The sequence below is a fragment of the Lepidothrix coronata genome, unplaced genomic scaffold (assembly GCF_001604755.1).
Source record: "Lepidothrix coronata isolate B3197 unplaced genomic scaffold, Lepidothrix_coronata-1.0 Scaffold2, whole genome shotgun sequence".
Taxonomy (NCBI): Eukaryota; Metazoa; Chordata; class Aves; order Passeriformes; family Pipridae; genus Lepidothrix; species Lepidothrix coronata.
The window spans coordinates 7,817,009-7,831,753 of NW_016690182.1; positions in this window are offsets into that span (position 1 = coordinate 7,817,009).

Sequence of the window (14,745 nt, forward strand, 5' to 3'; positions counted from 1 at the left end):
CGAGGCTTTGATGAAGTATAAACAACCATGGGTCCTGGTTTTTCCATGGGCCCCGTGGGGTCCAGGTCATGCCCCATGTTAAGGAAATCCATGGGGCTCTATCCACAAGGAGAGGTTGTGCAAGAACACAGGCTGCAGATCAGCACCCTGGCATGAGCTGTTTGGATTCTGGAAATGCAGATTTGCCCCCATTTGACCTTGATTAAAGTCTAGCACAGTTTAATGAGGCAACATAAAATGCAAGTCAAATGCTCAATAGGGAAAATCTTGTCAGACATAAGGAACAATTGGGATCAAGTCAGTCAGGGCTTCCTTGGGCTTTTAATGACCTGTTAGATTCAGCTTTACTGAGGGTTTTATAAAAAAAAATAAGTGATAATGACTGAAGGGAGCATCATTAGTATTGGAGTGAAATGGCTAATGGCTCCAGATTGCTCACAGGTGTCAGAGAAGAAAAGTTTCTCCCTAGGCAGCAAGCTCTGTGATCACCACAAGCGTTATTATTTGCACTGCAGGAGTGCCTATCAAGGTTAATGGAGACAAGGCCCCCTTTCTGCCGGGGAGCCATTGGAATTTGTGCAGAGGAGAGGAAAAGGGAAGAGCGAGCTCAGTGCTGGCGTCCCTACCTTGGTGCAAAACCCACTGAGGGGAGTTTGGCAAGATCCGGGGAGGAACCAGATGGCTGAAGGCAGGGACTGGAACATTTGATAAATATTACTATTAGAGTGTGTTACTAGAATAATTCAGTGCCATAATAGAAAAGGTAAGGTGTGCTTTGATCCTGGTCTGTAGCTATCTAAGCAGCAAACCTTTTTGTTGGACTCTCCTGCTCAGCAAAGTATGGGAGTCTATCCAGGGAGCTGAACACAGACATATCTGTCTGTGATGGTAATTAACATTGGCACCACTTACCACATTTCCTTTGGATCCTCAGAGTCTAGCTATGAGCAAATCAAAGCAGGATACATTTTCCAAGAGGTTTGCTTTGATTGAAAAGAGAATTCAGGGAAGTCCAGTGGCCTCTATTATACAGCACTCCAACTCAGATGATTGCTTATCCTATTTGGCTTTAAAACCTGTAACACATTGTCATGCCCCAGTTAACAGATGGCAAACTGAAGACCAGAGAAGATGTGCCCAAGGTCATACAAGGTTGGGAGACTCAGAGGGTATGGAAAACATCTGGTAATTGCATGTTGTAGTGAAATAGTGCCACAGAGAATCTCTGCCAGTGGTCAGCAGGAGAAGCAGAGAGGGTCCTCGTGAGGTCTTCACGCTCTTTGCTCTCACAGAAGACAGCTGGGTACCCAGTAAAGGCACTGCTGCCTTCATTGAACAACAGATACAGGTTGAGCACAGTGGGACATCACTGGTTCACTTTTTGCCCTTCTTCAGGGTGAGGCTGTGGCTCCCCTTGTAGTTGGGGTGTGAGTGCACTCGGTCCAGGGCTGAACTAACTGCTGGGCTGCTTGTGCATGAGGAGAAGGAACCACTCTTCCTCTTCTCACTCAACTGAGACAGGTCTAAGTCTTGGACTGGGGGCTGAGGTGGGGTGTTCCCAGGGAAGCTGGCATGGAGGAAGGACAGTCATGGTGTGGTGAGGCTGACTCAGATTTCTCCTTTCTGGACCTGAGAGAGGTTGGACTCTAATCTGCTCTCTGCAGAAATCTGAGTTCCAGACAGTGGCCGTACAGCAGGATTTCGACCTTTTGGTTTAGAAAAGCTTCACTTCTTGCCAAAAGGGCAAATACTTACAAGTGTGTTTTCTTCTCTCCTGTGGGCCCGGTACGCACGTCACGCACTTTTCGTCCTAAGAGCAAAGTGTTTTTGCAGAGACAATTGAAAGAAATTAAGAATGGCACATCATGATCATTTATATCATGTGTATCTCAGAAAGTTCATCAATTCATATTACATTAGGGAATATGTAAACTAAATGTGCACTCATTTGGCATAGTCCTCAGAGCAATTATTCTTCAGTTGATTTAGTACACTTGATAAAAATAAAGGTTAAGGAGGATGTTAATTTGGGATTTTTTTTTTTGCTGGTTTTTATAAAGTATTAGAATGCAGATTAATTCCAGACTTTATAATACTGCATTCAATTCACTATCATATAAAAATAACTTGCATAAATCAGAGAAGCGGGCCTGATCCTTGTGCTCTAACACTCGGAGGGAATTTTGACATTGAGTTCTATAGGAGTAGGCCCAATGTCAAAACCTAGATATAACATGAATCCGTGCCAGACACGTTAGAGCTCTGCTAGGAACATCCTCATTGGAGCATAATAATTTGTGAGAGAGAGACACACACTGTGAGCACTCCTGGGGTTGGGGGCCCTGGGCAAAATGTTGGTGGCAGAACTAATTCCAGTCTGAGGAAATGAGAAAGCCAGTGTTGTAAAATGTTGTTGCTTCCAAATCTCAGCCCATCAGACTACCAAGGACCTACATTTTTCTGTCCGATTTTGGGGGTGGGGAAGTGTTGGCAGGACATCCTCCAGAGACAGTGAAAAGAGATAAAACTACTGAAGCTTTTTTTTTTTTTTTCTGAGTTCAGGAGAGAGAAGTTAAAAACCTGCCAGAGCTGCCCTAAAATTGCTAATGAAAGAGAGTGAGAGAGGCATTTGCTTCAATATGCTCAGCCAAAATGGGATTTTCAAAGGAGTCTGGATAAAGACATCAGACACAAAGAAATCAGTACCTAATAAAAGAACTTACCTGAGTCAATCCTGCTGATTGGCTTCAATAGCAGACATGTGGGTGTTGAAGCAGAATTCACTGCAGAAGTTAAAAAAAAAAAAAAGAGAATGAAGAGGAAAAAGAAAAATAACCTGCAAATAGTAGGGAATGCTAATAACACGAGTAGGAAAGGGTTCTTCCTCTGCAGGGTTAAAGAACTGCTTCACAGCATCTGGGAGGAGTGGTAGTAGCCTTCTCCCTTAGGAATAAATCAAACCTATGTCCTGATGTGGATCAGGGGGCAGAAGTAGTGAGGGAAATCTCCCCAGAAGAAAAATGAGATTATAGAAGTATTGAATAAGGAATTACATGGGAGTTATATATGGGGGATTTCACTGTAGAAAAACAGGGTTACATATATAAACCTGTGGCTTAGTTCAGAAAACTCTTATCCATGGCTTTCTGACTGAGGAATTGCATGTCTTCATTTTTTTTTATTTCCAGTCCCTGTCACCAGTGCTGGGGAGACAACTTTTGTGTCCCTGGAACTGCCTCAACCCATCACAGCCATGGGAAAAGGATTTCTCCATGAATTTTTGCCCATGCACTGACCCTGCACCCCTGGTGCATTTGGGGTTTGCAGAGACCCATCCTCCCTGGCAAATCCTAGCGTCAGCTGCACAGCATCAGGAGCAGTTGAGAACTCACATGCAGGGAGTGAGAGTTGCTCACCATCCTTTCCCCATTCCTCGGCATCACTGATTCTGGGAAATCTGTTCCAGAGGGTGCTCTTAGCAACTGCATCTGCAGAGGGATGGAAAGTCATTTTATCCTTTCTGCATCACCCTCCTGTTCCATGCCCAGGCGGGTCCGGGTTCTTCCAGGCACACGTAGGTAAGCAGGGAAGATTTTATTTCGCTCCTTTCACATAGACTTTATTTGGATTTGTAGGAGACAGCTGGATTCATGAGACATGCCAAGTTTCAGACTTCCTTGGTCCAAATCCTGTTGAACCATGTGCATCCAATTCTCCTCCCTCCCCCGTGTCCGCAGGAGCGGGGGAAGCGCTGGAAAGCCCCGCGTGTGCATCGCCGCTGAAAAGAGCCTCGCCTTGGCTCAGGAGACAGGGACTATAATTAGGTGCAGATCTTCTGTCCTAAACACAATGTTCTGAGGATTTATTTTTATCATTTGCCCATCCTTGGGTTTTTTTCGGTAGCGCTCTCCAAATGTGGGCCTAGGGGGTTCCACTGCGGGTGGTTGGGAGCTCTCGTCTGCAGGGGGGCTTTGCTTCATATTATCGGGAAGCACAGGCAGGCCCATGGTGCCTTACTTCCATTAAGCTCATTTTTTGGACCAATGAGTAAAACCACGCATTTCTACATTTTTGTAATAAGAGAAGCATGCTGAGCTGGAGTTCTTGAGATGCCAAATGTGATTTCACAGCCGCTATCCAGATAGAATTGCCCTTTAACATCATCCAAGAAGTTCTTACACACCAAAATTATTCTGTCATACATAAAATGGCCCAAGTAATTTGGAGCAAGTTATTTAATAAACTTTGCCTTGCTGTAATCCACGAACAATTTATGATGTTCTTGAATTTCCTCATAATTCAGTTATTTCTTGCTAGATAAGTTAGATGAATGAGCTGTGGCCTGTCGACTGCATGCAAGTGATTAATTAATTGCACATTTCTGGATGCTGGAGTTTAAGTGTATTGGTCAGTTTAATCGGATCAGTAGGTCACATGGTGTACTTCTATTCTCAGATTGGATGGATGCTTCTCCTTGAAAGAATCCTCCAAGAATAAAAATTCCTGATCAAGCATTTAAGCTTGAAACGCCAGGATGCAGGCAACCACAAACTCAATCAATTACATGAGTGCTATTGGCATCCTGGAAAGCGAAGTGCTGCATTGTGCAAGCCTTTTTCCAAAAGAGACTTTCAGCTCGACAAAATATTCATAGAAGTATTACCTAATATTCACTTTGCCAAGCTCGCTCCTGCCAGTAAGTTCAGTTGTAAAAACATGTGTAAAGTACAAGCTCAACTAAAGGAAATTTCTATGAAAATTATGTACAGCACATGCTTTCATCCGCTCTCCTGAGCTCTCGCAGTGCTGATATTAGAAGGATCAGCAACACACCTCTCTTTGCACCATGTTTATTGCAGTTTTCTATAATGTGAATGCCACGTATGTTCTGGCTCTGTCATTAATTTTAAGTTAGGTCAAATTCATACATATTAGATAATAAGCATTTTTAGTCCCCAAATGTGTGTGTTAATTAATTTTATTTCATTCAGTGTAATTGTCCTTATAGCTCTGTGCTCATTAAAAGAAAAGGTTTAGAATCCTCCTTTGTGCTAGGCTTAATTTGGGTGGAAATCACAGAAGCTGCCTCACACCTTCTCTGTCAATGTAGATGAGTTCTGACTTGCAGGCAACCCCCCTCCTCCCCACCACTGTTACTAACTCAGGAGTCATTTCCAGTTCCTCAGTGTAAGCACGCATCACTCTAAGGAGACAGAAATTACATCCAAAGGAGTAGAAATAGCCAGGAAGACCTAGTTTTGTGTATTTTCCTTTTGAAAGATCTGAGCACGTAGTACTGAATGGAAACACCTATAATGAAGCAGGTGCTGGAGGGCCTGTCCATCTCCCCATCATCCAGCTAACTCCAGGGGATAAACACTGGCAAAACCATCCTCCCTGGGGGGCACTGAGGGTCTGTTACGGTGCATGTGCCCTATTCAGTGGGTTTCTAATGTGTGGTTGAGAGCAAGTATAGATATATGTGCACTGGTAGACTATAGTTTATAAGTAGCTCATGGGTGATGAAGTAGAGCTTGCAACTATTATTTATTTATTCATTTATTTTATTATTATCTAGCATCATTAGCAGGCTTTGCGTGCCCTAGACTTGTCTTTTCTCTTCTGCACTGTCAAGAACATGAGCCTTGAGACCACTGCTGCAGTTGCTGTTCATTAAAGAACCTATTTGTCATTTATTAGGAATTTGTAAATGAATCCTGAACAGACTGGTCTCTCAGTACATCCTCCAGTGCTGGTAGCACTGGTTCTCTCGTGTTTATGACTCATTTTCGCTGTGAGAGAAGGGCTCTTTAGGGGGTTTGATGTGGAGATGGTATTTGAGATGTTGGATTTATACAGGAGGTGTGGCTCACACTCAGCTCTCACAGATCAGAGAAGATGATGTTGTTCATCCCCTGCTTGGGTGGTGAATATCCCCCAGTGAAAGCTGTGCACAGCTTCTACCCCCTGTTCCCCCACTTTTCACTTGCATTTGACATCTTTCCTGAGTTGACCAGACAGATAATACTGAACAACACATTTTAGCTACTTTGAGGTGTGTCTAAAAAATACATGAAGCACTGGCCTGGGTCTTGGCTTCTTCGGTGAACTTCTGGAGATGTAATCAGTGTGGAAGTGTCTGAGGAGGAAGCAGTCCCACAGGGTACGTGTCCCTCCAGAAGGTGATCCTTAGGGAATATAACAACTCAATCTCTCCTATAAATACACCATTTCTCCTCATCTGAAGAGGGCACTGAGATGTGCAGAGTGTCCAGGTGATCATCAGACACATGCAATTCCCTGGCCAAAGGGGAAAAGGCCATCTAAAACCAGAGGGCTTGTGGAGACTTCTCTTCCAGATAATAGACTTTCACAGAAAGTGCCTCTGATGGCACTGCACAGGGAAGCCCGCTTTTCTCCAGCCCTCTTGAAGGTTTTTTTTTTTTTTGCACTGCTTTTGCAGCGCTGATCTTCTTAGCTAATGTCTTGAATTCCTCTGCCTGGTAATGCAGTGTGGTCCTCTGAGACCCCTGGGCCTATTTAATTTCATGCATGTGTAAGATACCTTTTCCCTTTTGGCACTATGATACCAGCTGCAGTCACTTTAAACACTGCCAGTCAATCCTAGTTATCAGAATCTGTACAGGGGACAGGAGGAGGGAGAAGATAATGGATTTGCCTTGAAAGCTCATCTAGAAATCCATCCCTACACAGCAGACTGCCTACGTAATGTATTACTTTTTAATAATGTAAATACATTAACATTAGAGCGGTCTTCTCAATCTTCAGTACCTAAACATTACATCACTATCAGAAGCAAATGTAATTAGATATCATAAATATGAAAAATATCGGGACATTAACATAGAGAGCACCAATAAGTTGCTTTGCTTGTCATGTAATTGGAAAGCATTAAGGGTGCACTCTGCTGTGTGCGTGGTGAGCAGGGATCAAGCCTAATGCGAAGGGACAGCTCCGGTATGCAGAGCCTCACCCGAAATAACTTCACAGGGACACTGTCAAGGGTTTTTTAGGTCTGAAAGTTAACATTTCTGTGAAGTTGATTAGTGCTTGCAAATGCTCTGTGCTATTTTCTAATCAGTGACATTCGCTCTCTTGGTTATTTAATGGTATTAGCAGCAGCAGAAGTGGAACCATTTGTTTCAGGCCAAGCAATCATAATCCTGCTCACTCTGGATGCTGGTATTTAAATATGCGTGGGATGCTGTTTTCATCCCACACTCCTATTCTGTTAGATTTTTGCTTTGCAAAGTTTTCCAGTCTCTTGGTCTTCTGCTTAGCACCCTCCAGGTAAGCCTGGAATTGAAGAAATGTCAACCATTTTAAATAAGGTACAATGCCAAAATGACAGATGAAGATTTTAAACTTCCAGAGCAAAAAGGAATTATTTAGCATGACTCTACTGGGAGTACAGACTCAGGCTGAGAAAAAATGGGATGCTTTGAATGACTTTCTGGCAATGAAATCTGTGGAATAGCCCAAGAGGGAAATTTCAAGTCCTTGTTGCTGGGGTAGATTAGATCCACACTAGAAGATATCTAATCTTGACTGAAAGACAAGTCAGTGGTACTCTCCCAATAGGCTGTACAAGGGATTTCCTAGGCTGGTCATGAGCTCCTTAGAACACCTAGTTGCACATTATCCAGGTGCAGGGGAAAGGTTTGGCTCAACACTCTCTCAGTGAGGACAGGACTTGGAACCAAGAGTGACATCCTCATGGCACAGGGAGGAAATAGAGCAGTGCAGCATGACTGTGTGCAACCAGGAACACTGTCTGGCCTTAGATAAGGTTGTCCCTCCTTCCCTCTGCCCTGTGCTGTTTCTCTGTGCTAAGTTTTTGAAGCATCCACCATTTCCCTACCTGCTACAGCACATGAACACACAGCAGGGATGTGGATGGTGCGTGGAGTCAGCCTGGGTTTGCATGGAGCACCTGCCCTGCTGGGCTGAGCAAGGAGGTGGGATTTTCCTGATATGAAACACCCCTGAGCTCAAGCCTTGTCCTGAGCTGCTTAGTGTGAGCAAGCCCAGCCAATGGGGTGTTCAATTGGCCTGGTCTTCCTTGGGCTTGGAGAGCCAAGTGGTCTGTCAGGGGGTGCTCTCTTGGGTTTAGGGTAGAAGGGGCCCCCCCCGAGACCAGTGGTGATGACTGGCTGCTCTAAAGAAGCCTGTCACTGGCATTTCTTCATGTTTTCTCTCCTGGAACTATCCTTGTTCTAGGTTTGATGCCAAATCCTCTTTCACCTTCCTCCGTTTCTCTTTCTGTACACACCTTGTTCTCTAATTAGTTGAATTTCTGTCTCTGCTTTGCTTCTCCCTTAGTCCTTTTCCCAGCTCTGCGCTTAGATCTTACTTTTCTTTACTTTTTATCTGCCCTCTCATGGCTGGATATTTGTTTGCTTATTTTAATTTCTCCTGTGGGAAAGCCTTTTCCGCACCACATCTTGTAGACATCAGAGGATCCTCTAGGCCCCTTTCTGTCCTCCCCATCCCTGTGCCAGCGTTTTTCCTTTGCTCTCTCCCCCTCTGTGAGTTGTGCTGTTGCTCTGCTCTCACTGCCATGGTAACTTCAAAAAGACACGGCCATTTGATATACCAGAAGAAGGAGAAGTCCGCAGGAGTGTGTGCGTGCATGTGTGCGTGTCAGGGGAGGGGAGAGAACATCCTTTTCCTTTCTCTTTTCATTTTTAGGTTCAAAGCATTTCATTACAGCTGCTGGAAGGAGGCAGGCCATCTCTCTGTGGGACTGGAGCCATGAGCCTCATCCTTCTGTCCATCTTGGGGCCAGGGATGCTCGGCTGCTCCCCAAGCCCAGCTCCAGGCTCTGCAGGAACAAGGAGATTAAAAAAAAAAAGAGGCAGCAACATCTTAAAAGTCTAAAGCATAGTAAGGAATAGCTCTGTTCCTGAGGGGAAACATATGGGGCATTAGGAACACTTTCCCCAGCTTGCACATTTATACTTGAAAGTTAACAGTGAAAGAAAACAAACACAACAGCTTCAAACCAAACAAGCCGTAGGGGATCCCAGGCTGCAGCAGCTGCTGGGGTGAAGCCAACAGCACACTGAGGAGGGGAGTGGGGACCCACTGGAGAGGCTTGGCAGCACATGAGCCACCCTGCAAGGACAAGGTGTGCTGGACCCTTCACTAAGCATTTGGGCTGGAAGGGGTGGCAGTGAGGCCAGCCCTGCCCAGCTAGAGGTGTCTCAGGGGTGTCTCAGGCAAGCCTGTTAATTCCAGCTGGGAGTGCTGCACCCTGCAGCCGAACCCTGGGTGGGGCAACAAAAGCATTGGTGGAGGCTATTGCTGCATTTTTCATCCCCAGAAACATCCCTACAGAACAGGTAGCACCATTAGCCCATGGAATCATAAAATCATAGATCACAGGATCACAGAATGGTTTGGGTTGGAAGGGACCTTAAATATTACCTCATTACAACCTCCTTTCCATGGGTGGGGATACCTTCCATTAGACCAGATTGCCCACAGCTCCATACAACCTGGCTTTAAATACTTCCAGGGACTTCCCATCCCTGCCCTGCCCCACAGCAGTAGCACTCCGGGTACTCATGTCCTGTGCCCAGAGCTGGCTGTGGATGAGGAACCGGAGCCGGGTTCTTTGCGTGTCTGGCAGCAAAGGGCTCCTCCAGCCCTGGGAAATACAATTACTGTTTTGGACTCAGTGTATATTTTCTCCACAGTCTCATTTTGAAAGCGATAATGATCTTTTCCTCTCCCCTGGGTGCCAGGAAGCAGCTTGGGAATTAGTTGCAGAGAGGGGCTGTGGGAACTGCTCCTGCCTGGGAGGTGCCTGCAGCGAGGAGGAGGAGGAGACCTCTGCTTCTGATTTCCCTAGTTTGTTAACAAAAGGTAAAAAAAACCCCCAAAACAACTGCAGAAATTCCTCTGTATCAAGATGTTTGTCTTGTCGAGCTGCTGGGCAGGAATCAATCCCTCATGCTGAGGACAGAGAGGTGCAGCTCAAGAATCCCAACAGGGTTGCAGGACCATGGGAATCCCATGTGCCACCAAAAGAAGGACTGAGATATGCACAAGGTGAGGGCAATGCAGTCGTGTCCTCACTCCCAGCTCAGGGAGGAGTGGGATCATCAGTGCTGGGGCTAGCATGGCTGTCTGCATGAGGTAGGGTTGAAAGCAGCTTTTCTGCTGCATGGAGCTGGGGAAGAACAAACCCAATGCTCCACAGGGACCAAGCAGGGGATTCTCTGCAAAGATTTCCTCGCATAAATACCCTCCTGTGGCTTTTAATATGGCCGGGGAGGAGGGAGGAACAATCTGGGCCAGCAAAGCCCTGGCTTTCTAGTCTGTGAAAACCAAGCAGGGTAAGAATAGGAGGGAAAGAGCAGAGGTGACCTTGCTGCGTGTCTTGAAGGAGCAGAAAAAGGTCCCTGAAATGATGCTTTACCCCACACATCTAGAGCTTTGTAGTGCACCTTTAATGACTGCATGAGGGATGGGGCAGCTGCTAATGAAGCACGATGTGGTTAAAGGCTGTTCCCTGATGCAGACAGAACTCACTCGGGTCTGTTATCTTTATTGTAATAGCATCGTGGCCAAGCTATATTAATGCAGAATGCTTTTCATTATTAAGTTATTCATGAAAGGATTTGACCAGATGCACATATTCCTGCTCCTTGGCTTGGTGGAGATGATGGTTTTGCTGTGTTTTCACAGAGAAGGTGCAGCTTGAGACATACTGGAAGAAAATGCAGTCAATTTTCTTTGGCACTGGAAAGAAACAGAGGAACACCTGGCCAGGTAGGGGCAGGCTGCCTCCAGTACTGGCCATTCCATGATGCTTGATGCAGACTCTCAGTTCAAGTGATGTGGTTCAGGCAGGAATGGAGCCATGGAAACTCCTTGGGCTTGACTCTGCGTCCTTGAGCAGAGCTACAGAGCTCCCTGGAGAGGTGAGAGCTGATGGGGACAATCTCAGAGGGAAAATTCAGTGAAAAAAGAAATTGAAAGAGGAAAAGGGAAATGTGTTTCGGGTTAATATTGGTTTGGTTTTCACCTGAAAGCATTAAAAAAATTGGAGGAAACTTGCAAATGAAATGATGTTCTGAGCTGAAAAGACGTGAAAGTCTGCTAGTGAAGGCTTTGACTTTTCTTTTTATTTTTTTCATAAGCAAATAGCGGATATGTTTTGATGCTTAAGCTCATTTATTTTTGTTGGAAAGGGTGTTTGGCTGTTTGGTTTTGTTTTCACTGGCTTTATATTGGAGAGAAAACATCCTGGATGCAAATGGGTGATCCAAGAGGGAATCTGTAAGTCTGCCACCAAACACATCTTTTCGGTACAAAATGTCTCCAGCACCAGAATCCTGGGTTAATTTGCCATTCTTCCTGGGCTACAAACTGTTTAGCTGATTAGAGATGTGCAAACATTCCCACCATCTCATACACTGATGCTCATAAACTGATAAATAACAAACCAGAGGCTGGTTTTTCCTCCCCAGAGCCGTTTAGTCTTTTTCAGCCCTGCCCAGGTTCAGTGCCTGGTGTAAATATCAGCCTGTCTTACCCAGAAACACCTTTAGATTCATGAACTCTTATTTTCACTTTGTTTTCTTGCTGCCTTCTCCTTTGCCCTCTGGAGCCACCCCAGCCCCAAGCAATGCTCAACAGGCTTCCCTTCAGCTGCGGAGAGGGGAGGAGCTGGACCACATTTGGGCTGGGGATGAGGTGCTATCAGCTCACCTCAGGGAAGGAGACTGGAAAAGATGGATTTGGCATGCCTGTTGGTGCGGTTTAGGTGGCGGTGCAGTGGAGCTGGTGCATGTGCTCCATCATGAGCAGCCACAGGAGGATCTGCTCCATCTGGGAAAGGACAGGCTGGGTATGTTTCATTGCACTTGCCTTGTGGGCATGCATATGGATGAGGAGTGCATATGTGTAAGCATGTGCACGGGAGGAGATGGAGGATGACTTATGGATTAAGGTGTCTAGAGAACCCACTCATGCCTATGGGGCAGAGAAGTGGGAGGACTCTCCAGATGGAGTGTTGTAAGGGGATGCGGGTCTCTGAGCGCTGCGAGGACAGGGCTGCTCCCAGCAGCACCCACCACAAACCCTCAAGTGCAAGAGGACCACAGTGCCGACCCTCTCTGCTCCCTGTTTTTTTGGCCATCCCTTTACCCATGGCTGTGAGATCCTGGTGGGGTTGTTCTCACAGGGGAAATCTCGCTGGCCGCTCAGATGAGCTTCTTGTTGCTGGAGCAACGCAGAGCACTGTGAGCAGCCCTGAGTACCTGGTTCCTAAAATACTGCTCGGCATTAAAGCCCTACGGTATTTAGGAGGCAGCATTACAGGGAGACACAAGTAGAGCTCTGCCTGCTCCCAGACCTGCCCATCACTCCTGCCTCTGGAACACACAGAACCCAAATTCTCCTCCTCAGGAAAACAATACCCCACATCTCTTCTCATACAGCTTGGGAAAAATAAATTAAAAAACAACAGAAAAAAAAAGGATTTTTTAAATTGAGCTCGTATTTTTCAAAACTTCCCTTCTCTTTGTCCTTGAAGAAAGTCTCTTGGTTTCCTCTGTCTGGTCCCTGCGAATGAATTTCCTAGCAGGAACACCTTGTCAGCTTTTTTTCTTGGGCTTGAATTCAATTTTTCAAATGAAATACCTCTTTTAGTCTCATCTACTTCATCTACAAGAAGATGGGTGAAAAAAAAAAATCTATTTTCTTTCTTCTTTTTAAAAGATTTCTGTTTTCCCTCCTAGTGGCCTTATGGCTCCTTTTAAGAAATTATATAACAAATTGTGAAAATCTGGAAGGGAGCTGGTAGTTTGATTCCTTTAAGACTCTCCCTTCTGCCACTAAGACAAAGAAAGCAAAGTAACATTCAGTAGGCAAAAAAATATAATAAAAAAAATCAAACTTCCTGTTTCGCTTTTGAACAAGGTGCAAATTAGCGAATATTTGTTAAAATTTGAGACAGCAATTGTCTAAGAAAAATAGTTTCAAAGAGGAGAAGGTTGTTTTTCTTCTTAAATAAAAAAGCCCCTGAACCTTTCTTTCTTTTAACTTCAAAAGGGAGCCAGATTGCAGAGGAAGAGAGAAAAACCTTAAATCTCCTCTGAAGGGAAGCAAGTAACTTAGTCAAAGTGATCTTATTTTTGAGGGAATAATTTTCAGTTCCCCCTTTTTTTTTTTTTTAGATCTTGATCAAGTGCCTCATAAATTTTAAACTGAGCTGGTAAAACCTCTGCTCTACTCACAAAGGTGTCAAATGGTCATTTATTTGAGGATGACTGGATTATGCTGACCTGCTTATTTCCAAAAACTTCATCAGCAGGCGCCAGGCAGGAGTTTTCCCTTGGCTTTGGGTAGGTGTTTAAAGTAGTACCAGACTGCAGGCAAATGCTTCCAGCTCCCTGTGAAGGTGTTTTGCACTTGCTTCTGCCTTGATGCAAGGAGGGGCAACACAGCCACACTGAAGGTTAGGCATGGATCCAGGGCTTGGTGGAAGATAAGTGGTGCCTGTCCTGCCTGGAACCTCTCACAGCCTCTGCATTTCCAAATAAATAGCAGTGATAAAGAGGGGGTTTCAGATGTGACCCATAGGTACTTCATGTTTATGCAAGTGATAATCTCTGGAAAAAAGATGCCTGCTAAGGGGTGTTTTTGTGATATATCTATGAAAGCCAGAGTCAGCCTTGTTCAGAGCAATATTAGCCTCCGTATGCGTCTATATATGCAGCATCTGCTGAGTCTTTGGCTGGGCTCACAGATTTGACATTGAACTCCTCATTTCAATCTAAACTTTAATAACGTGTGAGTCGCCACAGTGCAGCAGAGCACCGATTCATCCCGTAGCTGGGTCTGCCAGTGGCCCGTGCCAGATGCTTCCGAGGAGATTGCAGAGCATCATCATACAGCTAATTGGTGGGAACACGTCCTCCCGCTGCCAGCTGGTGTTCATCAGCTATGTGTCCTGCAGCACCAGGGGCTGATGAAAATAGCCATGTGTAGTGCTTCTTGCCTGCCTTCAATCAGAGGAGCACAAACACCACTGAATGAAGCCCTCGTATGCCAGGTATTGTGCTGGTGCTCTCTGTTGATTGCCCGATCTCAGGGGAGTGAGAGCCGGCATCTTTGATGGAGATCCAGCAGTTACAATCACCAATAGCATCAACACACGGCCCGACAGATGAAGGGGTTTGTTCACTGCTGTTTGTGCTCTCCTAATTTCCCTTATGGTCCAAGGAAAGTGAGGCAGCTCCTGTGAGTACATGGGGAGCTGCCCCAGCAAGGGCTGGACCACAGTGTGCAGCATGGTGGGCAGAGAGATGCTCCTGCAAGTGTAAGTAGGTTAAAAACATAGTAAAATTAAAACCAGTAAAAGAACACAAAGCTGGGCAAAATGTGACAACAGCTGGAGCCTGTGTGGGAGCAGAATTACAAGCCCTGTAGCCCAGAGCTGGTCTCTGGCTGGACCTGTTTGTCTCCAGAAGATGAACATTTTCCTCGCTTTTGCAGAGCAGCAGAAGCTATTCTTGTAGCTGTCGAGTCCTTTTTTGAAAGTTAGTAAGGGTTTTCTTTTTGCCTCAATAACCTACAGCAGAGAGTCCTACAGGCTAATTATATGTTTCATTTTAAATCCTTTAATTTTTTTGTAGTTCAAATAGATAACTATGTTTTTCTCCCACATCTTTGATTCAGACAGATGATTTGCTTCATTAATTGATATGT